This window comes from Onychomys torridus, chromosome 12 (genome assembly GCF_903995425.1).
Source record: "Onychomys torridus chromosome 12, mOncTor1.1, whole genome shotgun sequence".
NCBI classification, from domain to species: domain Eukaryota; kingdom Metazoa; phylum Chordata; class Mammalia; order Rodentia; family Cricetidae; genus Onychomys; species Onychomys torridus.
Window position 1 is genome coordinate 11980130 of NC_050454.1, and position 22435 is coordinate 12002564.

General features: G+C 48.2%; 1 protein-coding gene across 1 annotated transcript in view; it reads left to right on the forward strand.

The window, feature by feature from the left end:
• The first annotated feature begins 8397 nt into the window (after positions 1 to 8397).
• Positions 8398 to 22435, forward strand: part of Bdh1 (3-hydroxybutyrate dehydrogenase 1) — a 40978-nt gene continuing 26940 nt past the window's right edge. Inside the window, exon 1 of the mRNA XM_036203879.1 lies at positions 8398 to 8625. The gene's annotated coding sequence lies outside the window, so the exon portion shown is untranslated. The remainder of the gene's footprint in view (positions 8626 to 22435) is intronic.

The following is a 22435-nucleotide window of genomic DNA, read 5'->3' on the forward strand; positions in this document are numbered from 1 at the left end:
CAGAGAAGAATCTGTTTCACATTTGTCTCAGGGACCAGTTGGGAGTCAGATCACTTTGAGTGGGTATTTTAATAGGGTTGTCCATACATGTAAAATATATACTATGTATACACACATGACACTACGAAACTCATCAAACTACCAATATTAAGAATGACCCTCCCATGTATCCCAACTCCCCCCCAAAAAACTATGGTTTGAATGTGAAATGGCCCACACAGGGGAGGAATTTTAAACATTTATTTATGTATGAATGTATTTGTGTGTGTGTGTGTGTGTGTGTGTGTGTGTGTGTGTGTGTACATGTCTGAGGTCAGAACAGCTTGCGAGAATCAATTCTCTCCTTTTACTACATGGGTCCCAGGGACTGAACTCAGCCTGCTATGTCTGGTGGCAAGCGCCCTCACCTGCCGAGCCATCACACTGGGCCCAAGAAGATTTTTTTATCCATTGCTGGAGACTGAACTCAACCCTCAGATGTTCTGGGTGAGCCCTCTCCCACTGTGCTACACCCCCAGATGTTCTGGGTGAGCCCTCTCCCACTGTGCTACACCCCCAGATGTTCTGGGTGAGCCCTCTCCCACTGTGCTACACCCCCAGATGTTCTGGGTGAGCCCTCTCCCACTGTGCTACACCCCCAGATGTTCTGGGTGAGCCCTCTCCCACTGTGCTACACCCCCAGATGTTCTGGGTGAGCCCTCTCCCACTGTGCTACACTCCCAGATGTTCTGGGTGAGCCCTCTCCCACTGAGCTACACCCTCATTCCAATGGAGAAATTTTACGGATGGGATCACGTGTCTGCGACATCTCAACAGGTCCTTTCTGTAGAGGAGGCCAGCTGGTAACAGTCCTTAACAAATAGGGGACTAAAATCAACACAGAATTGTCTAAGATTTTTACTTCCTATTTTATTTAAATTTTGGTCTTTTGAGACACGGTCTCACTACGTAGACCAGGCTGGTCTGGAACTTACGGAGATCTACCTGCCTCTGCCTTCTGGGTGTTGGGATTAAATGTGTGTACCCCCACACCCAGACCTATTTTTTATTTTGAATTGTAGGGGAGAGGCGGGTTGTGGGGTGACACAGGAGTGGGAGTGCCCTCAGCGGCCAGAAGAGGGCGCCAGATCCTCCGAAACTGGCATTGCAGACAGTTGCGAGTTACCAGACAGACGTGCTGGGAACCACACTCTGGTCCCCTGTAAGAGCACTATGCACTCTTAGAATGTATGCCACTGGACAAAAGAATGAAGAGGAACACAGGCATCACTACACACACACACACACACACACACACACACACACACACACACACACACACAGTTGTGAGGAAACAAGGAGTGAACGCTCCTGGCAACCATGACTTAGCAGCTGGTCACATTAAAGACCATCACCTACTACCAGCCCTGTCTTCCTGGACCTCAGGAAGCTTGTCTGCTGTCTCAGGTCTTTCCAGGGGAGGTGACCAAACCTTTTCTGAAGAGACCAACCCGGGTCACTAATTTAATCCACCTGAATTTCCCACTGAGTTTAACCAAGAGATTCTCAGAATTCCAGGCAGGCTGTGCAAAGCTCCCAAAACGTTTAAAACTCTTCCTCGGGTTGTGTTTCCCTGTCACGCTCAGGGCACCCTGGCTCGTTTCCATTCTGTTCAGGCTAGTTCCTGTGCTAACTCGTGTCCACATTTGCCTGTGTGGAAGGGTGAGTTTCAGATAGAGCCATGAAGAGATGTCCTTTGCCATATATTTATATTTTTTTAAGTATATGCCTTAGTGGCAGTATCTACCCTTGATCCTCTGCTTGCCAGAGGGTCAAACTCACAGACAGTTTAAGCTTAAAACAAACAGTACCAAAGCTGAACTTTGCCCATCCAATGCCAAACAGGCAGACACCCAGAAGCTTAATACTGTATTTTATCAGTAGGTGGCTTTCCTGTCACACTCTTGTGTGGGAGCTTTCGTTCCCAGGTAAAGCATCTGAAGGAAACACATGTTGCCTGGAAGAGATTTTCCTTGGTAGTTATTAGACCCTGCTGGGAAGTAGAGGAGTCTGGGGCATCCAGCTGGTCGCTGTCGGGAGAGGGTTCGGGTCCTGGTAGTGCCGCAGACGCCTCACCTCTGGCTAAGGTAAGAGAAGGTGGACAGAGAGCTGTCTGTCTGTCTGCAGGAGAGGCCCTGAGCCTTCAGAGATGCTGAGAGGAGGGGACAAGGTTTGGGACGAGCAAACAGGCCTTCAGAAAGAGGTCCTAGAGCTCCAAGAGAAAACGCTCGATAGCTTTGCAGTTTGACAGACGGAAAAACCAGGTTCTAACTCTGGTGCCAACAGAAAAGAAAGGAATGTGCACTCATTTAGGAAAAAAAATTAATTGAAATAAACATATAAATTTGTATCTTGCTTTTAAATTTTACTGTAGTCTATTCAATATTCTTTTTTTGGGGGGGTGGAGCTGAGGATTGAACCCTGGGCCTTGCACTTGCTAGGCAAGCACTCTACCACTGAGCTAAATCCCCAACCCCCAATATTCTTTTTTGAAAACAGACTCAGAAGTACAGAAAATTAAATCAGATTTAAGCACTGAGAATCATGTCCTGTGTATTATAATTTAAGGTTTCTATGGGCCAGGTATGGTGGTATACACCTGTAGTTCCTGAAATCAGAAGGTTGAAGCAGGAAGATCGTGAGTTCAAGGGCAGCCTGTATTATACAATGAGATTTTTGTCTCAAAAGAGAAAAAGTTAATATGATCAGTTAGTACCAAAGTTGGCTACTTTATCAGAATCACCGTAAGGCATTTCCATGTAACCAAGCAACTTCGGAGACATGCCTGAACTTGTTATAGAAAGGAGTCTCTATTCCAAATGCCTCATAAATTGGGATTATAGGGCTGAGGTGGGGGTCAGTAGTAGGATGTGCTCAGCATGTACAAGGCCCTGATTTTGCTACCCAGCATCCTCCTTCCAGCTGTAAAACAGATTGCTTTCAGGACGGTGGCAAGGAGGGATGAGATACACAGGAGGCGCTTGGCACAGTGGTTGGGATGGTGAGAAACCACTAAGGCTACTGTTTATTGAAAATGCTAAGTAGTGTTGAAAGCAGGCTCTCCTCACTGGTTTATCGAATTTCGAAAACAGCACAGTTCTGAGGGCATACGAGCTCAGTGTCTGTGAGCTGAAGGAATTTTACCGTCTGCTGTTTGGGGTGTGGTGGGAGGAGCTCAGATGTGGAACTGTTTGTATTATCTGCTTGTACGTGTGCCCTTTCAAAGATTCCGATAAAGCCCGCCATGATGGCACACACCTGTAACCCCAGTACTCACAATCCTAAGACAAAAGGAATGCTGGTTCCAGGCCAGCCTGGGCTCTGGAGTTAGCACTCAAGAAAAAAAAAGTTCAGTGACTCCGAAAAGAACTTTGCTTAGATTTAAAGACTGTTCATGCCCAACTCCACAAACACGCCTGTCAGGAGAGAGGAGAGGGCTGGGGGTGTATCTCGGTGGGAGAGCACTTGCCTTATGTGCACAAGGCCTTGGGCTCAGTTCCCAGAACTGAAGTCCTTTTAAAAGCCCAGCTACCCAAAGCTGAGACCGAAAAGCAGCGGATGTGTGTGTACCTTGCTTGATTCTACCTTCTTTCCTCCCAGCCCCCACTCCCCACCCATCAGCCACACACTGTTTGCTCTCACTTGGGAGGGCAAGTCCCCTGCAGCTCATAACAGCCACGTTAGGATCAACTGTCAAGGTCTCTCCCCAACACACTGCCTGCTGAATCCCACACCTTGATTCAGAAACAGATTCATCGGGCCTTTTGTCTTCACCACCAATTGTAGAACAAGCTATTTGATACTCTCCAAGTTCCTTAGATTAAGGTTTTTTTGTTTGTTTGTTTGTTTGTTTGTTTGTTTTTTCCTTAGAGACAGGGTTTCTCTGTGTAGTTGTGGTGTCTGTCCTGGATCTGGATCTGTAGCCCAGGCTGGCCTTGAAGTCACAGAGATCCTCCTGGCTCTGCCTCCCAAGTGCTGGGATTAAAGGTGTGCGCCACCACCACCCGGCCAAGGGTCTGGTTTTTTTTTTTTTGTTTGTTTGTTTGTTTTGTTTGATTGTTTGTTTTTCATTAATCTCTCTCTCTCTCTCTCTCTCTCTCTCTCTCTCTCTCTCTCTCTCTCTCTGTCTCTCTGTGTGTGTGTGTATCCAGGCATTTGAATACTTACTTCTACATACACAGAGGTCAGAGGTCAACTTTCAGGAGTCTCGCCCTCCTCCATGAGGCATGGTCACTGTCTTGTTTCTGTTTCTGAGTAGCATATTTCTGCCTAGCTGGTCCATGAGCTTCTGCAGAATTCTCCTGGCTCTGTCATCCAGCTCGATAGAGGAGAGCTGGGATTACAGATGTGCAACCACATTTGACTTTTTATGTGGGGTCGGGGGAGTGGGGGCTGAACTCATGTTCCCATGGCTTTGGCTTTTGTCCACTGGTGCCTTCTCCCCAGGCCTCCAGTTTAAAAGAGAAACCCAACTGCATCAAAACAGAAAGTCTGGGAGGTCTGGGGTAGCAGATGGCACCAATGTTTTCTCGACCCATCAGATCTTATGCAGGACTTAGAAGGGGCTAAGGACAGGGTTTAGTCTACACCAACCAGATGCTGCACTCTCCACTACCAGCAGGGAGCAGAGGCGCACAGGGCCAGGTATAATCTGAGTGGGGCGGGGTCCAGAAAGGGGAGGGATTTTGGGAGGCCAGCTCCCACCTTTTCCAGGGTTCCTATGAGAAGGAGAGAGGGATAAGAAACTTTTAGACAGAAAGATAACAAAGAGGAGAAAGACAGAAACACAGGGCAGCTTCAGGAAGACCTGGGTCAAAACCCAATGGTCCCTTCTGCCTCTTCAAAGGGGCTTTTTATAACAATGCCAAGGGGTGGGGCAAAAGACCTCCCTCTTGTTAGATCAAAGCACACCACAAAGCGAAGTGGAGACCCTTCCAAACACCTGGTTACCACGCCTGTGGTCAAATCATCCCCTTATGCAGCGCTGCTGGGTCAGATTCTCTGACCCTGAGTAAGTTCTCACTAGGAAACCTCTGTGGGTCTCTCTACAAGGGATATTAACTAAGGGCCAGATGATGAGATCCCAATTCAGGAGGGGACTTATGTGTCGCAGTTTTTCTGAATTTTTCAGGAAGCTTATTCTTCCGCGAAACTTCTCCCAAGCGCCACACTCCACACTCACTGCATGCCTCTGCCCCTCTTTCAGAAGACTTACAGCTGGACTCCTGACGACTCAGCTCATGCACACAACTCATAACCCCTAAATGGCAAAAGATTTTCCCTCCTCCCAAACCTGTTGGTTATTTGCAACAGCGCCCTCTGGGGGTTTAGGTGAAATGCACAGCTGCTAAAGAGCCCGGCCCCAGGCCCTGCGTCCGGGCAGTGAGGTGCAGGACCGAGAAGGAATCTTGGCACATGTCTTGTCTAGAGTGACCTGGTTCCCACAGTTTCTGTTTCATGTGTTCAGACTCACAGCCAAGCCTTTTCTCCAGTTCCCAGACTGGAAGACAGAACTGTCCTGGGGAGAGAGTGATTTCAGATGGGGCCGCGCTCGGTGTTTTTTCTGACTCTCGGACTCAACGGCTTCCTCCAGGGAGTCACCATTCCCTGCCTGTGTCTGAGTTGTTAGTGATGCCCTCGAGGGCGAGGCATTTGGGAAATGAAGGCATGAAATCTCAAACCCAACAAACCAGTTCTTCATTAGCAGGGTTGGGGCAGGTCTGTTGAAAGAGCCCTGAAATGGGCTGCAATGCCTCTTCGGAGCTACCGTTTTCTTCATCTGTGCCCCCGCCCTCCAGCCCTACCCCAAGCAGAACGTGAAGAGGATGTGTATACAGACAGCTTATTTGGGGAGTGAATTTCCTTTATACGGTTGACGGGGTGATGAAAGAATGTTTTCACCAATCACATGGCTTACTGCTATACAAAGGGGTTTTTGGTTTGTTTGCTTTTTTTTGTTTGTTTGTTTTTTGTTTGTTTGTTTTTGTTTTTTTTTAAACAATGTTTAAAAAGGGGGAGAAGAGCCAGGTGTGGTGGTGCACTCCTTTAATTCCAGCACTCAGGAGACCAGGAGACAGAGACAGACAGATCTCTGTGAGTTCGAGGCCAGTCTGGTCTACAAAGAGCGTTCCATGCCAGGCAGGACCACACAATGAGACCCCGTCATATATACATATATACATACATACATACATACATACATACATATATATATATATATACATACATATATGTGTGTATGGATGTATGGATGTATGTATATAATTTGGGAGAAGAAAATCTCACAGGAAATATACTCCATAGACAAGATAGATGAACCACACTGTGTTCCTGTTTAATTTAGATCCCAGCTTTGAGAGTCAAGCAGTTTCCTTGGGATGGAGGTGGCCTCTGTGCACATAAAGTCTAACAAGGACTCAAGACATACCTTTCTATAAGTTCTTAGGAGAGATGGCACAGGATGGCCCTGCTTACTAGATGACAGTGTCCTGGTGGATGAGGCTTCTCAGTGTAGCCTTGTGCTGGTGATCTGTCCATGGGTATCAACATCTTGGGGGTTCTCGGTGGTTTGGAACCCAGTAGTTGAGGTCAGTAACTCATGCGTGTGGTCTGAGAACGTGTGACAGAGCACTCCCCTGGGGAGAGGATTGCTCTGCATGTCATTACCACAGCAAAACGGAACACCCGCCTAGTCAGCCATGGGGATCATTCCAAAGCGCCATAATGAATCTCCAGGAAGAGGTGTGTCTGGTTTAGTCAAATGGGGAGGATGGAGTGAGAAAGGATGTGCTATTGAGTCCCAGCGCTCACTACCACTGACCCCATGGGCACTATCATCATTTCTTCAGGAAGTACACTGGACTGCTGAGGGGACAGTGAGGGGCAGATTGTGTCTCAGGGGTAAGATTGATCAGAGACACGTCCCAGACGGTGTTGGCTCTGACACTGCAGGCTTATCCAGTGTCAGAGAGCAGTGGGTTGCCGCAGGAGTCCCAGAGTGCTGTCACAGGGACACATTGAAGCCAGGAAGTACAGGCACAGTGGAGGCAGAGGCTTCAGGGGGTACACCAGCAAAGCTGAACTGGAAAAAGTCCAAAGCCAGCTGCTAGGGGTATCTGAGGTAACATCAAAGGGGTCACTAGCTATCAAGTCTTCTATAAAATCTTTATACATAATTCTGAGTCCCAAGTCCCCAAGTTAGAATCTATGGTTCTCCTAGATGGAAAGATTAGCTCTCTTCCAGCATGACATAAGCCTCAAAGTGTAACTTGGTGATACATTATACTATAATGATTATAGGATTTTATTTATTTATATTTATTTATATATATATATATATATATATATATATATATATATATATATATATATATATATATATATATATGACACGTTTCGTTTCCCTGTGTAGCCCTGGCTGTCCTGGAACTCACTCTGTAGATCTGCCCCTCTCTCCTGAGTGCTGGGATTAAAGGCGAGCACAAACCATGCCTGATTTATCGTATAGGGATTTGTTGTTATGGGTTGCTGTACCACCCTACTGAGCACCTTTCCCAGTCGCTGAAATAAGCACTCTGGCTCGAGTCTATGAAACGGGCACACTAAACCAAGGCGTCCTCTTTCCAGGATTCTCCCGGTCTTCAGCGCTCTGAGTACGGGGGCGGGGGGGGGGGCACAGAAAGGGAACACAGCCCCAGCCCTGAAGATCCAGGGATGGAGCTAGCAGGTTTCCATCACCGTCTCCCGCGTACTTCCCTGGGGTGTTCACCTTCCTAGTCCTTTGTATTGAGTCCTTATGTAACTTATCTAAACATAGCCCCATCAGCTTGTTTCTCATCCCGGAAACAGGTGTCTCGTGGTCGCGGGGGTGTGAGGAGAGTTCATCTATCCCTGCCGACCACACGCAGATGGGTCCTATTGGGAAGCTGCGATACGTTGAAGAACCTCAGGAGGAAAAAAAAAATTAAATGGCATTTGGTTAAATGGCGTTTAAAAGTCAACCAAATAACCATTAGCTCCGGTGAGCTGTAAAGACAGCAAGCACACGAAGGACCCAGGCTTGTCCTCTGAGGGGTTTCTTCACTTCCTGGAGAGGCGCTTTCTCCCCTGGTTGGGAGGTTGGGGGAGGGGCTGAAAACCTTCTCGCACCTTCTGCCTCCCCGCTCCACCCAGGGTCCAGGAAGGAATCCGATGGCTGCAGGGATCTGACCCAGGCTTGTTTTTGGGGATGGACGGGTGAGAGCAAGTTTATCTCTGGGGTGCCTAGAGACTAGGGGCACCCTCGACTGGCGCAGAGCCAGCCCAGGCTAAGGAGGGCTAAGGAGGCTGCGCCCGAGCTCTCCCCGCCTCCGCGCTGTCCGCCGTCGGGCCCCGCCCGGCGCAGCTCTAACGCACGCACCGGAGAGTGTAAGGCACATCCGGGTGTCAGAAGCAGGAGGCCGCGGTTTTTAGGGGTCGGGAGAGTGTCCTGAGAAACTGGGGCAGGGTGCCAACTCCAAGCCAGAAGCTGAGTACCTGCACAGCACCGGATTGAGACGAGCCCTCCAGTCCAACCCTCCGCGGAGCCCCTTGCCGGGTCGCTTTGGGGTAAGAGGGAGGGTCTCCATCGCCGCAACTGGGGTGCTGCACGCCAGCGCCATTTGCTCGGTTTGGGTTGGCCCGGCGCGGCTCCTGAGTGGGGTCCTTGGAATGCGGGTGGGGAAGGGACATCGTGTCCTCTAGACAGCCCTGTGGCCGAAGAGGAATCAGAGATGGAACGATTGATCTCCCTGTCTCGGCCCCCGGTGGTCTGCACCCGCCACCCTCTGCTGGCTTCCCTCTTCCTCCGTGCGCGCCTCCAGGAACAAGGTCCTTTATTATCTCAACGGGAGGCCCAGGGTTGATCATGCGGCCTCGTGGCCCCTAGGTGAAACCCTTGACACTCATTATTCACTACCCGCGCAACTTCACAGAAGGGAACTGAGGCCCACAGGAATGGAAGGAACTGGCCCAAGGTCACTTCGCATAGTCTAAGACCGAGCCTGGATCGAAGCCACTCATCCAGCCTTCCAGCCTCAGCTGTAGGCACTGCGCGGTCCCGAACCATCTCCCGACCTTGCCCTTACGTCCACCCCCTGTCATCCAGTGGCCTCCACCACCCTCTGTTCTCGGAGTTTGGGCAGCGCCTCCTCCATGCCTGCTGCGCTCCGAAAGGATGCTGGACAGCGGTGAGGCCGTGGGTCCAGCCGCTTGAGCGCGAGCGGAGCAGGGGTTAGCAGAGAGCGGATGGGCCTCGGTGCACGGGGAGGAGGAGGTCCAGGGAAACTGGCGGCGCCGCGGGGGTCGGCTGGGCATGGCAGAGCGGCGGGGGCCCTGGCAGGGCCAGGCCCGAAGCCACCCCAGCGCAGCGTCTGGAGGACAGTGCGGCTTTGTCTAGGTGGTGCCGCCTCAGCCAATGGGAGCGCGGCTTTGGCCGAGCCCCCTTGGTCCCCGCCCTCTTGCCGGCTGGAAGGGACCGCGGCTCTCGGATTGGCTGTGAGGCCCACAGCGACGTCGGGTGAGGCGTGGAGGAGGTGGCGCCTGCGCGACTCCACCGTACCCATTGCTTGCTGGAGGGCGCCGAGATTGCGTGGGTCCGCGCATCTGGGTGGGGCTCCGACGTCCGTTTCCCTACCCCTGTGGCTGCCCCTTTCAGGAGGAGGAGGAGGAGGCAGCATAACACCCATCGCATGTTTTTCCAGCCAGTGAGCCAAAGTCGGCCCATAGTCAGCAGGTGCAGAGTCACTGTCTAGCCCAGAGGTTTCCACTTGGAAGAGTTGCAAAGGCTTCCTCTTGCCAGGATCCTTTGTGACGCAGCGGCCGACGCCTTTCTTTCGACATCAGATTCGTCCTGAAGCACTAGGCATGTACACCCTAAGCAGGCAAGGAAGCTGAACGGAGACATTCATGTGTCGTTCATGATTTCTAAACAACACATCCTATAGAGGAAACCTGGAAGTCAGTGATTCACTACCTAAATCCTGTTCGTGGGGTGCTCACAGTCCAGGTGGGACCGATGGTTAGTTAGCTAGGGTTTGTGAATAGTCATGAACAGAAATATCTCCAGTATACCCCAACTGGGTCACTGCAATTACAGAAGTCCAGAGGAGACTGGGGATAGAGAGGGAGAGGTTTGGTTGGTTGATTGGTTGGTTGGTTGGTTGGTTGGCTTTTTCCTGTAAGGAGGGTTGAAGCGAGAGCTTCATGCATGATAGGTGTTTACCACCCAGCTATATCCTCAACCTAATTTTTATTATTTTGAGATGATGTCCCCCTAAGTTACCTAGGCTGACCTTGGATTTCATATAGCCCAGGAAGGTCTTGACCCCCTGCCTCAGCTTCCTGAGTAGCTGGGGTTACAGTCCCTGTTGGGAGACTGATTTTTGTTATAGGCAATTAGGAAAGGTAGCTTGGAGGAGGTGTTCTTTGTACCAGTTAGGTGTGAAGTAGGATCAGATTTGGTCTAGGATAAGTGAGGCACAGAAATTAAGAGTGATGCTATAGCAAATGATTTCTAAGAGCTGGTAAGAACACAGATGCTGTGGATACCTACACAGGTAGACTACAGAATCAGCTCCTCCAAAGTCAGGCATGGATGGAGGAGGGGCTCAGGGGCCCCCACCCCTCACAGCTGAACTATTTGCTATTGGTTCAGGGAGAGGGGAGTCATTGGCTAAAATTGTGTGTTCACCGATGACCCCACCAGGCTTCCATGGACAGTTCCAATGCAGTGGTCAGTCAGATGGCCGTGGTTAAACTAGGTGGGTCACAGAACAAAGCCAACAGGTATGGATCTTTGAAGAGGACTACTATGCCTCCCTTGTGCTGGGATTGAAGGCATGGGCCAGCACGCCTGGCTTACCACCCTCTTAATTCGCTGAGCTATGAGTCTGTGGTGTGCAGGCCACTCCTTAGGAATCCCCTTACTCCAAGAGCTTACAGTTGAATAAGACTCACAGATGCAGGTAGGATAATAAAAATAATGTGTACAAGGTCGTAGTGAGATACCAAGAGGAAAGCAAAAAATGGAAGCAGGGAAGGGTGTACTTAGAGTTTTCCTGCCTCGCCCAGTCAAGACAAATCTCTCTTACCCGCAAGTCCCACAGTTGCTCAGTCCCGACCAAGAAAGAACACAGAAACTTACATTGTTTAGAAACTGTATGGCCGTGGCAGGCTTTTCGTTATCTGCTTCTTCTATCTTAAATTAACCCATTTCTGTTAGTCTATACTTTGCCACATGGCTTGTGGCTTACCAGTGTCTTTACATGTTGCTTTTCATGGCGGCGGCTGGTGGTGTCTCTCTCCAGCCTTCTACTTCCCAGCATTCTCTTCTCTCTTGTCCCGCCTATACTTCCTGCCTGACCACTGGCCAATCAGAACTTTATTTACACAGAGCGATATCCACAGCACTTCCTCTTTTCTTTTTTTTTTTTTTTAAGGAAGGTTTTAACTTTTACGTAGTACAATTACATATAACAAATTAATTATCAAGCAAGAATTACAGTTACAATATTAAAGAAGATACCCTACCTATCTTATATTTGTGAGTCTAAGGTTTTATATCTAACTTATCTTTTATCATAACTGAGAAAATTATAACTATCTAGCCTTCAACCACATCAAAGACCTCAGAGGGATATAATATTACCTGAGAAATGGGAGAAGGATGTAAGCAACTTTCAGGAGTCTTGCAGGGTAGACAGAGACAGCTGGCAGCCTGGACAGTCACCTAATGTTCCTTTGTAAAGTTGGGGCATCTGTCTTCAGCCAACAGGGCTAGAGTCTCTTGGTCACTTCTCTCAGTGTCCTATAGAATGTCTGGCCATTTCCTCTGCGAAGCGGGAACCTGAAGGACCATTTTGTCAAGCAAAGTTTTGTGGTCACCTTTCTATGGGTCCTGCATGTCCAGTCGATCAAGCAGTCCATACAAGAACAGTTTCTTGCCCAAATGGCTATTTTTGCCAAGGTGAAGATAAACTCCATATGAAGTGTCTTCAATGCCCATCCTCCTCTCTGAAGTAAATCGGTGCTGCCAGGAGCAGACATGTCTCACTGTCCAGAAAGTCTAAATTTTAAAAGTATTTTAAATGCCATATTCTGTAAGTCTTTGAAGTATTTGAAGATTACCTATCTATCTGAAATATCTCTGTGTATACCTAGAAGACTTAACTAACATGGCTACGAGTATGATTATCATAGATGACTAATTATCAATCTATTTTTAATTATCCATTACAATTTTAAATGAGCTATATATAAACATAATACCATAAACAAGAGTAGAAATATACACACAATATAACAAAATTAACTAAATTTGTATCAATAGACTAAAATCTAAACCAATGTAAAACATTTTAAACAAATTGTTGCTCTTTAGAAGTAAGTTCCTTAATCTACCCTTTTGTCCTATTATATCTATATACTATCCCCTTTTCTTCTTTAGAAAGAGATCGCATTTATAATCAACCTGCTTTAAAGAAAAATACTGGTTTTTCTCTGTCCCACACCAGAAGGCTCTTCTGATTTGGGACACAAGAATCTCTTAACCTTTTCTTTTAGCAATATGTCTGGGTTTAGAGAAGGAGTGAGCCAATTCCATCTCCAAAGCCAGCTTGTTAATTTTGGGAAATTGGGCGTAGTTTCTCTTACTACTTCCTGCTGGAGGGGGGCGCTGTATCTTATGGGGTTACAAAGAAAATTTTAGGATTATGGAGTAGTCCATTAGGGTGAACCTCTGAGCCAGTTGCCTTGAAAGCATTCTGGATGTTGGATCATCTGGGCCATGGTGTCATCGGAGACCTTTCAGGTGGTCTTGGCTGATCAAACCTGATGTATCTTAATCTGAAACAAATCCACAGCCTCTGGTTTTCTGTGGAAACAAAAGCAGAGACTCCTTTCCAAAGCAACATATCCTTATATCCAAATTTTGAAGTCAAGGTACCTTTAAAATTTACATACTTGTTTAACTCAACAGCTTTTACAATCAAATCTTTTTTTGCAGTTAAAAATCCCAAAGACAACATAAACCAGATTCTCTGTGTAATATCCATCTTTGTAAGACTGAAGCGCTGCTGTGGCTGCTGGCTCCGCCCACCTCAGCTTCCCAACATGGCGGCGGTACAGTTTACCGCCAGCTCTGGGTCTGGAGCCATGTGTACCATCAACTATCAGAAGGAGTTCTATCAAAGCAGTGCATAGCCCAGAAACTTTGTTTTTCTTTCTTTTTTTTTTTAAACTAGCAAAGACTAAATCTACCACGCAGCAGAGTAAAGTGCCGCTTGTAGACTCCTCATTCCTGCCACACTGCAGGTCAGACGCACACACCAGGAACCCGCCATAGTAGCTCAAACCTGCAGGCTGCCGCTAACTTGAGAGAGACAATTAGGAAGCTGTTTTTAGCTCCGTCTTAGAATCTTTTTCAGGTTTTAGGTGGAAACTCTTGCCAACACGTTGGACGCCATTTGTAGTTAGAGTTTTCCTGCCTGGCCCAGTCAGGACAAATCTCTCTTACCCGCCAGTCCCACAGTTGCTCAGTCCCGACCAAGAAAGCACACAGAAACTTACATTGTTTACAAACTGTATGGCCGTGGCAGGCTTCTCGTTATCTGCTTCTTCTATCTTAAATTAACCCATTTCTGTTAGTCTATACTTTGCCACATGGCTTGTGGCTTACCAGTGTCTTTACATGTTGCTTTTCATGGCGGCGGCTGGTGGTGTCTCTCTCCAGCCTTCTACTTCCCAGCATTCTCTTCTCTCTTGTCCCGCCTATACTTCCTGCCTGACCACTGGCCAATCAGAACTTTATTTACACAGAGCGATATCCACAGCAGAAGGGAACAGAGAAATTGCCAGGCTGGGCTGGGGTGGAGGAGCGAAGGACTGAGCTGAGAGAGTTCTGTAGATGTAGCTATTGTATGGAGAGTTTCCAGGCAGAGGGACAAGAAAGGCATGGCCCTAAAGCTGCAGCGTGCCAGGAAATGTTCCAGTGACCGCAGGAAGGCCACTGTGACAGAGACACACTGAACAGAGATGTGGTTAGAAAGATATCACGGCCAAGATCGTGCAGGGTCTTAGGCAGTCTGTACAAATCTGGGCTTTAACTGTTAGAGAGATTAGATGCAGGAGTGAGATGGTATGATGCGTATTTTGCAGGACTGAACGACCTGCTTGGAGACCTGGGTGGACTCAAAAAGCTTTTTGGGGAAGCTGTTGCAATAATCTAGGCCACAGGGGGGTGAAGACTTGGATGACAGTGGTAGCTAGCGTGTGAAGGTGATGTCAGCAAGGTTTGCCAACAGCTGGGCTGTGGGATGTGCAGGAAATCAGGACACAAGCACACTTGGGGCAAGTTGAACTTGGCATACCCAATAAGACCTTCAAAGGGACAGTTGTATACCTGAGGCTGGAGTTGGGGGGCAAAGGCTGAGCTGGAAATAAACCTTAGTGTGTTGATAGTATGTAAATAACACAGCTATGAAATCTCACCATATGGTAATATCAGACAGGGAATGGAGTCCTGGGATAGCCTCAGTAGTTGGTCCTGCCCTTGACAGGCAAGCCCTGTTCTCCTGGGCATAGAATATTCTCTTAGTCTGGCTATTAACATTATAGTGACTTTGACATTTCTTGTAACATTTTTCTCTTGGGGAAGCACAGATGGGTGATGGAGCAAGGAAGGCATATGTCACTTTGTCATTATAAGGTCAACCGTGAGGCATTCTTTGAATGCAAAGCAGATGAAGAATTAATGATAGCGTTCAGCAGAATCAACCTTTGGCTACCTACCCTCAAGCAGGTCTTACGTCTCCAGTTCATTCTTTCCTAGGGGTCATCTAAGTCATCCAGGGTCAAGGGACAGGCCGTCTCCCTGTGCACTTACATCTGTAGAGACTGAATCCTGTGGGCTGGAGTGAGTGTAACAAGAGGGGATTGACAGAATAGGTAGATACACTGCAGTGACCGTCATTCAGTAGTTCATCTCCTGCGCAGATTGGGGTGCCAGCGTTGGGTGTGTCTCCGTAGACAGAGCTGTGCAGCTAGATCCTTGGCTTTATTGACTCCATTGAGATTTGCCATGAGTTGTGCTGGAAGTATGGTGAGAATGTGTGTGTATCATCTGACGTTCCTGTCCAGATTCTCTCTCAAAGGACTGGTCGGCGTCTCTCTGAACAAAGGTTTTTACTTTTTACTTTTTGGTTTTTTGAGACAGGGTTTCTCTGTGTTGCCCTGGCTGTCCTGGAACTCTCCCTGTAGACCAGGCTGGCCTCGAACTCACAGAGATCCACCTCCCTCTGCCTCCCAAGTTCTGGGATTATAGGCGTGTGCCAACACCAGTTTTTAAAACATGTCGTCTGTTCCTTTGGCTTGACTTCTGGGAAACTCTCATCATCTGTGGCCAGACCAAACAAAACTAATAAATAATTAGAAGAAAAATGTCCAGAACATATTTATGTCTCTCCAGATCTTATAACTCAGACTCCTGTAGTATCCAGGCAAATTTAAAAAACAAAAAAGCGCATCAGTAGTGTTAAGACAGAACTTGCAAAATGTTCTTATTGGGTCCAAGCATAGCTCCCCTACCTCATTATGTTAGCTTTTAAAAATGTTAAACTGGGCTGAGGGGTGTGGCTCCGTGATAGAGCACGTGCATAGTGTGTGCAGGGCTCTGGCTTCAATCTCTAGTACCACAAACAAAATGAAACAAAACGCAACCAACCACTGCACTGAAGCGAATGATAAGGAGAAAATGTAAGGCAAGCTAAAGCCCTAGGATGGCCCAATTTAGCAGTGGGCTGCCCGTGCCTGCTGTCTTGGGTACTTCAGTGTGGGATGCCTGCAGAGGATGCAGCTTGCCCTCCTCTGTGGGACAGGGCTCTCCCCTCCCCCATGTTGGGGTGCCGAAGGCCCATTGGCACATCCTCCCCAGAACATTGAGTCCTTTCCTGCCGAATGCCTCCAGTATTCCTGGCCCTGCCCCTCCTCTTCTGAGAATGACTTACCCTGATGGGGTGAGGAGAGACCTAGCCCCTGACCCACTGGAAAGCGGGAGGGCTATGGCCTCTTCGAGACTCTCGCTTTCCAGTGCAACGTGGCTAGCCCAGTAGCCCGACAAGGATACATGCATATGTTTCAGAGCCAGTTCTTGCTTAGCTGCCCTCCTCATGGCCATGTCGCAGGTCACCACCCCTAAGGGCTGATTTGTACCCTTCCTCCTCCTCTTCTTTTGTTTGTTTGTTTGTTTGAGACAGAGTTTCTTTGTGTAGCCTTGGCTGTCTGGAACTTGTTCTGTAGACCAGGCTGGCCTCAAACTCACAGAGATCCTCCTGCCTCTGCCTCCTGAGTGCTGGCGTTAAGGGTGCTACCATACCTGGCTCCTGATTTGGACTCCTTTGAAATGGGAGGAGAGATGGGGTTCATCTTGGGTTTCCCGTGGATTATGCACAGATTATGCATTGTTTGCCAAGGGGCTGCTCTTGAGAGGAGACCCAAGTTTTGCTAGCATCTTTATTTTGTGACAACGTTCTCTGGATTTGGTCCCTCCGGGTCAGACCCTTGTGCCCTTTTACTGTGGCGCTTGAGTTTCAAGGCCAGCCGAACCCCCAGCCCTTAGGGGGTCTTCCTTTTTCAGGCACCGCCTACTTCCTATAATCATTTCTGTTCTCAACCCTGAAGGCAGATCCGAGAGAGAACTTCCTATTCTTTTACAGAGAGTGAAATCCAGCCGGAGGCTTAACGGTAGTAACAGCCACTGGGGAAGTCCTTAGGTATGCCACCATAGATAGCACTGTGCCCCTATAACCCTGGTCCAGGCTGGGGGGTAGCTCAGTCTAAGCACCTGCTTAGTATGCGGCCCTGCCTTCAGATGTGAATGTCTACCACTCTGTGTATGAGAGACCATATTGTAAACAGGCATAATTCAAAGGCCGGAGTTTTTATGCACATTAAACTATTTTGACTGTTAATACATGACCTTTTGCTGACTCTAAGAAAAACTAAGTTGAAAGCAACCCTCTTTTTGGAGACTATATTAGAGGCATTTTCTTTCACGGGCATTGAGCCCAGGGCTGGGGAAGGTCTTTAATTACAGACTACATTTGAAGTTACCCAGGAACAGCGACCAGACTTCAGTTGTGGTGGGAGGAGGTGGAGATGTGTGTGTTCAGCACATGGTATCCTGTAAAGAATGAGACCGTTTCTGGCCTGGGTCTTCCACAGGGGGCTCTGCTCAGCTGCCGCCTGCGGGCACCTGCCATGGGAACTTCAGTATGGGCCACAAGGTGCCTTTCTATCCCCAAGGTGCCCCTTGGTTAATTATCTCCATTCCTTCAGCAGAGGCTTTCTTGGTACCTCCTCTGGTTGTCCTGAGCACTGATGGTTACTGAAAGTGGCCAACAAGATGGGCAAGTCCTCCAGTCTCATGAGATTTTGTTTCATAGAGGGAGATTAAGTAAATAATCAGGGTAGCTTGGGCATTAAAGAAAATGGACCGACAGGGTCATGCTGTGTGTTGCTCAGGAGCTTCTTAAAAAGGGGGAGTGAGTTTGCATAGTTCTGTGGCTATAACAACACCTGAGACTGATACTTTTAAATAAAAGGGGTTTAGTTTGACTTGTGCTCCCCTTTAGGTGAGGGCCCCCTGCTGTTCTTAGCATGACAGGGGTGGGGTGGGGGTGGGGTGAGGTAGGGTGGGATGGGGTGGGGTGGGGTGGGGTTGGTTTGAATGTGGCAGAACGTAGCAGAGGGGTTGCTCTATAACAACTTGCTCTTATAGTCACTCATCCAGCCCCAGGAGAGTGACATCTCCCTGGGGACCAGCACTAATTCCTCCTCATTACTCAATGTGGGAGGCCAGCTGGGAGACTGGCTCCCATTTCACCCCAGGGTGCTCTTGAGGAGAGAGGGATAAGAGATTTAGATAGAAGGATGGAGGGGGGAGAAACAGATAGAGACACAGGATAGCCTCGGGAGGGCCTGGGTCCTTATTCACCTGCCCCTCCTGTCTCTTCTAAAGGGCTTTTTATAGGAATGCTGAGGGGCAGAGCCAAAGACTTCCTCCAGCTCAGCCAAGTGCAGACTCTTTCCAATCACCTGGTAACCATGCACATGGTCAAGCAACCCTCTAAGGCAGCCCTGCTGGGTAAAGCAAGCTCAGCTCTCACTAGAAACCTTTGTGGGCCTTCACAACTAAACCGCTTTTTTGTTGTGCAAAGACGGGAAGGGTTTCATGTGAAGCCCAGGCTGCTTGCTCAAACGTGGGTTCCTCCCGCCTCAGCCTCCCGAGTGCTGAGATTGTGGGCACTACCGAACCTGGCTCCTAATCACCTGTTTGTTGTTTCTGTCTTGGCTTCATTTCCTCTGTGCTCTCCTGAAACTCAATCTGGCCTTGAGTTTTCTGAAGGTGATGCTCCTTCCACTGTGTCCAGTTCCTAATTACCCCATGCATCACTGCCACGGTGACAGTCAGATATTAGTCTGATTGACTTGGGGGATAGCTCAGTAGAACGTTTGCATGTGAAGATCTAGATTCCATCACCAGCTCCCTTCCCCCCTTCATTTCAACATGAGCTTTCTAGGGGACAACCATATTCAAGTCACAACAGGTAACGAACAGCAGCCACTCCAAAGACAGAAGGGATCGAAGACCCCTCCCAACCTCAGCCAGCCAGCAAGAGGGAGAGCTGTGGTCAAGGGCTCTGAGATGGGAGGGAGCCACCTCGCCAGATGTGCAGGAGACACTGTGGGAAATTGAGCAAATTAGCAGTGTAGAAAGGGAGGTAGAGGCCAACAGAGCAGGCATAGTCAGGCAAGGAAGGAAGCAGGACTTGCCTCCGGCTGTTAGAAGCCTCTTTCTAGCTGAAGTTCTCAGAATGGGAATGATTCGTAGGAACAAGAGTACAGAAGAGACCACCAAGTTTAAGAACATAGTAACACAAGTCAGGAGGCCCTGTCTGCCTGTCCTAGGAGTTCACCAGCTAAACACCTCTGGCTGACTTCTTCAGCGAGCACTGTCTAGGCAGGCTTGCTGACTAGTCTAAGGCTGCCATGATCTAGATAGGGTTTGAGCCTTAACTCGAATTGTGAAGTTTGGAAGGGGTAGAGATTTAACTGGCTGTCCTTTTCACTATGGAAATTAGTAAACTATTTTTAATTTTTTTTACTTTATGTGTGGGTGTTTGTTGTTGTTGTTGTTGTTGTTGTTTGCCTGCGTGCATGTCTCTGCACCACACGCAAGCCTGGTGCCAGAAGAGGTCAGAAGAGGTTGTTGGATCCTTTAGAACTGGCATTGGAGATGATTGTGAGTGCCATGTGGGTGCTGGGAATCAAACCTGGATCCTCTGAAAGAGCAGCCAGTGGTCTTAACCACTGGGCCATCTCTCCAGATCTTTTTTTTTTTTTTTTTTTCAAGACAGGGTTTCTCTGTGTAGTTTTGTTTGGTGCCTGTCCTGGATCTCGCTCTGTAGACCAGGCTGGCCTCAAATTCACAGAGATCTGCCTGGCTCTGCCTCCCAAGTGCTGGGATTAAAGGCGTGCGCCACCACTGCCTGGCTTCCAGATCTTAAGTGAACTTTTTTTTTTTTTTACTTCAGAGGAGCTGGTCCAGATTAGATAATGTCATCAGGGTGGAGCTCCCTGGTTAAATCTTGGTGGCTTTATAAGAAGTCTGTGTGTCAGATATGGTGGTGCATGCCTTTAATACTAGCATTCATAGAGGTAGGGAGATCTTTATGTGTTCAAGGCCAGCCTGGTCTACACCATGAGCTCCAGGCCAGCCAAGGTGCCACAGTGAGAACCTGTCTCAGAAGGAAGGAAGGAAGGAAAGGAAAAAGGGAAGGAAGGAAGGAGGGAGGGAGGGAGGGAGGGAGGAAAGGAGGGAGGGTAGTTCCTGCTACTGACTTTGAACTTACCATGTCTCATGTCTTATAACAACTTGGAACTCTGCCAGATGGAAGTTCATAACTAGATGTGCACCTGTAACTTGGGAATAAAATGTAGACCCAAAATCATGTTTTCTTTTCTTTTTTTTCTTTTTTTTTTCTTTTTTTTTTGAGACAGGGTTTCTCTGTGTAGCTTTGAGCCTTTCCTGGAACTTGCTTTGGAGACCAGGCTAGCCTCAAACTCACAAAGATCTGCCTGGCTCTGCCTACCGAGTGCTGGGATTAAAGGCGTGTGCCACCACCGCCCAGCTTGTTTTCTATTTTTTTGTTTGTTTGTTTTTTGTTTTTTCAAGACAGGGTTTCTCTGTGTAGCTTTACACCTTTCCTGGAACTTGCTCTGTAGCCCAGGCTAGCCTCGAACTCACAGAGATCTGCCTGCCTCTGCCTCCCGAGTGCTGAGATTAAAGGCATGGGCCACCACCACTTGGCTTACTTGTTTTCTTTATAAAGTTACCCAGTATCAGGTACTTATTAATAGTCATAGAAAATTGACCAATGTGTTGGCTTCATGGCTGATTGTCAGTTATATTTGGGTGAGCTAGAGAGAGATTTCTCCCTGCTGAGCTCTTATCATTAACAAGATGTGACAAGCTATAGCCAGTTATGTTATTTACTATGCGGCACAATGTTATTCATTAAGTGGCGCTGTTTACCATTTGAGCAAAGCCGCGAGGTAAAACAAAACCCACTATAAGAGTTTATTAAGGGGAGGAAATAGGAAATATGTGCATTGGCCTATGGAATGATCATGCAGGAAGAGGGATATGTGGAACCCACTTTTATAGGTCCCCCCACATGCACATATGGGCTTACATAGCTATGCCACACATGTGCATAGATTACATGATCAAGCAGCTCAGGATTATGTAGGATGTAAGGCCCTGGGAAGACTAAGCACCTTGCCAGTGCACACACGCACAGTCATGTAACTGGGGGAGTGGCTAGGATTTCTAACATTCCAAACTCTTTGTTCTTTATAAAAATGGCAGGTGAACGGGAATGGGGCTGCCGTGTCTCCCTAAACTGCTTCCAGCTGACTTGGTGGGTGTCAGTTAACTTTTGCGGGTAGGGAAGGGGCTTTTGGGTAGCCAGACATCCTGGGGTAGTAGATTGTCCCCTGCTGCTTTGGGAATTATCCATCACCTTCCAATGCTTCAGGCTCTGTGACTGGGTCTGACTAGGTGGATTCAAGTTGGCTCTGGAGCTTGGAAGAATTTTTAAACATATGAAGAAGCAGCCATAGAGAATTTAAAATCTTGAGATGGTAGCCATGATATTATAATGTTTAGTACTCTACTATGAGAATTTTTTGGTTAGTGTTAGAGAGAGAGAAAGAGGGAGAGAGAGAGAGAGAGAGAGAGAGAGAGAGAGAGAGAGAGAGAAATTTGGAACATGCTTTTAATTTTCACCTGAGATAAGCCTTATCTGAGACAAACCTCAAGGTACATGTTTTCTTTATTAGTTTAACAGAGTCCAGACCCTTTTAAGTCTGGGGGTATAAATACCTCTGGACTGTTACTGCACCTTACTGCCTAGGTATACTTGATGGTCCTTGGCCTTTGGCTCTATGGTGGTCCTGTAACAATTAGCTGAGTAGTTAATTAGAGATTTGAATATGTTATTAATAAGAGACACAGAGGGAAGCTGATGTAGCAGAACATGGTCAGTAGAGACAGGAGGGTGTCTTGAAGCTGACGAGGCTGGAGTAATGCAAATGCGTGGAGCAAACAAAATAAAAGTGCCTACCTTAGCTAGAAAATCTCTTCCATTAGGGGCACAGGGCAGGTTGGCACAACTAAAAACGTGTGGGTGAGAGGGATGCCACTGAAAATACAATTAAGTGGTGGGGTCTGGTGAGGCAGGTAAGGCTGTTCCCCTACCCTGACAATAGGGAGACAAGAAGGAGAGGTGGGACCCCAAAACTCCTTCAGGATAGAGTAAGTGGCTCCAGTGTCCAAAAGGGAAGGAAATGGTTCGCCCTAATACTGTAATGGCTACCCTGGGTTCCCTGTGAGAGATGGCACCCTCAATCGTCCATAGTCTAGCATAGGAGATCGGCTGGAGGGTGGTCTTTGTTTGATGTCCCTTGTCATGAGGCGCATGGGGGCAGGCAGCTGACCAGTGTCCCTCTTGGTGGCACTTCAGACAAGGCCCAGTAGGTGGCCCGCATGGGGCAGAGCAGGCATGAGCCCAGTGGCCTTCTTGACCACACTTAAAACAGGGACCTGGAAGCCTCCGGGCAACTGGTCAGATAGTGTGTGCCAGCATTTGGCAGCTCTGCTTACAGACGTCCTCATCTCTCCCATGGTACACCTTAAATGCCACAGCTAAGACTTCTGCCTGTGGGGGTCAGGGGCCTTCTCTCCAGATGCTTAAGTTTAGCCCTGATGTCGGGAGAAGCTCTGTGAGACAAAGTGGGTCATAAGGAGCTGTCTGCTCTC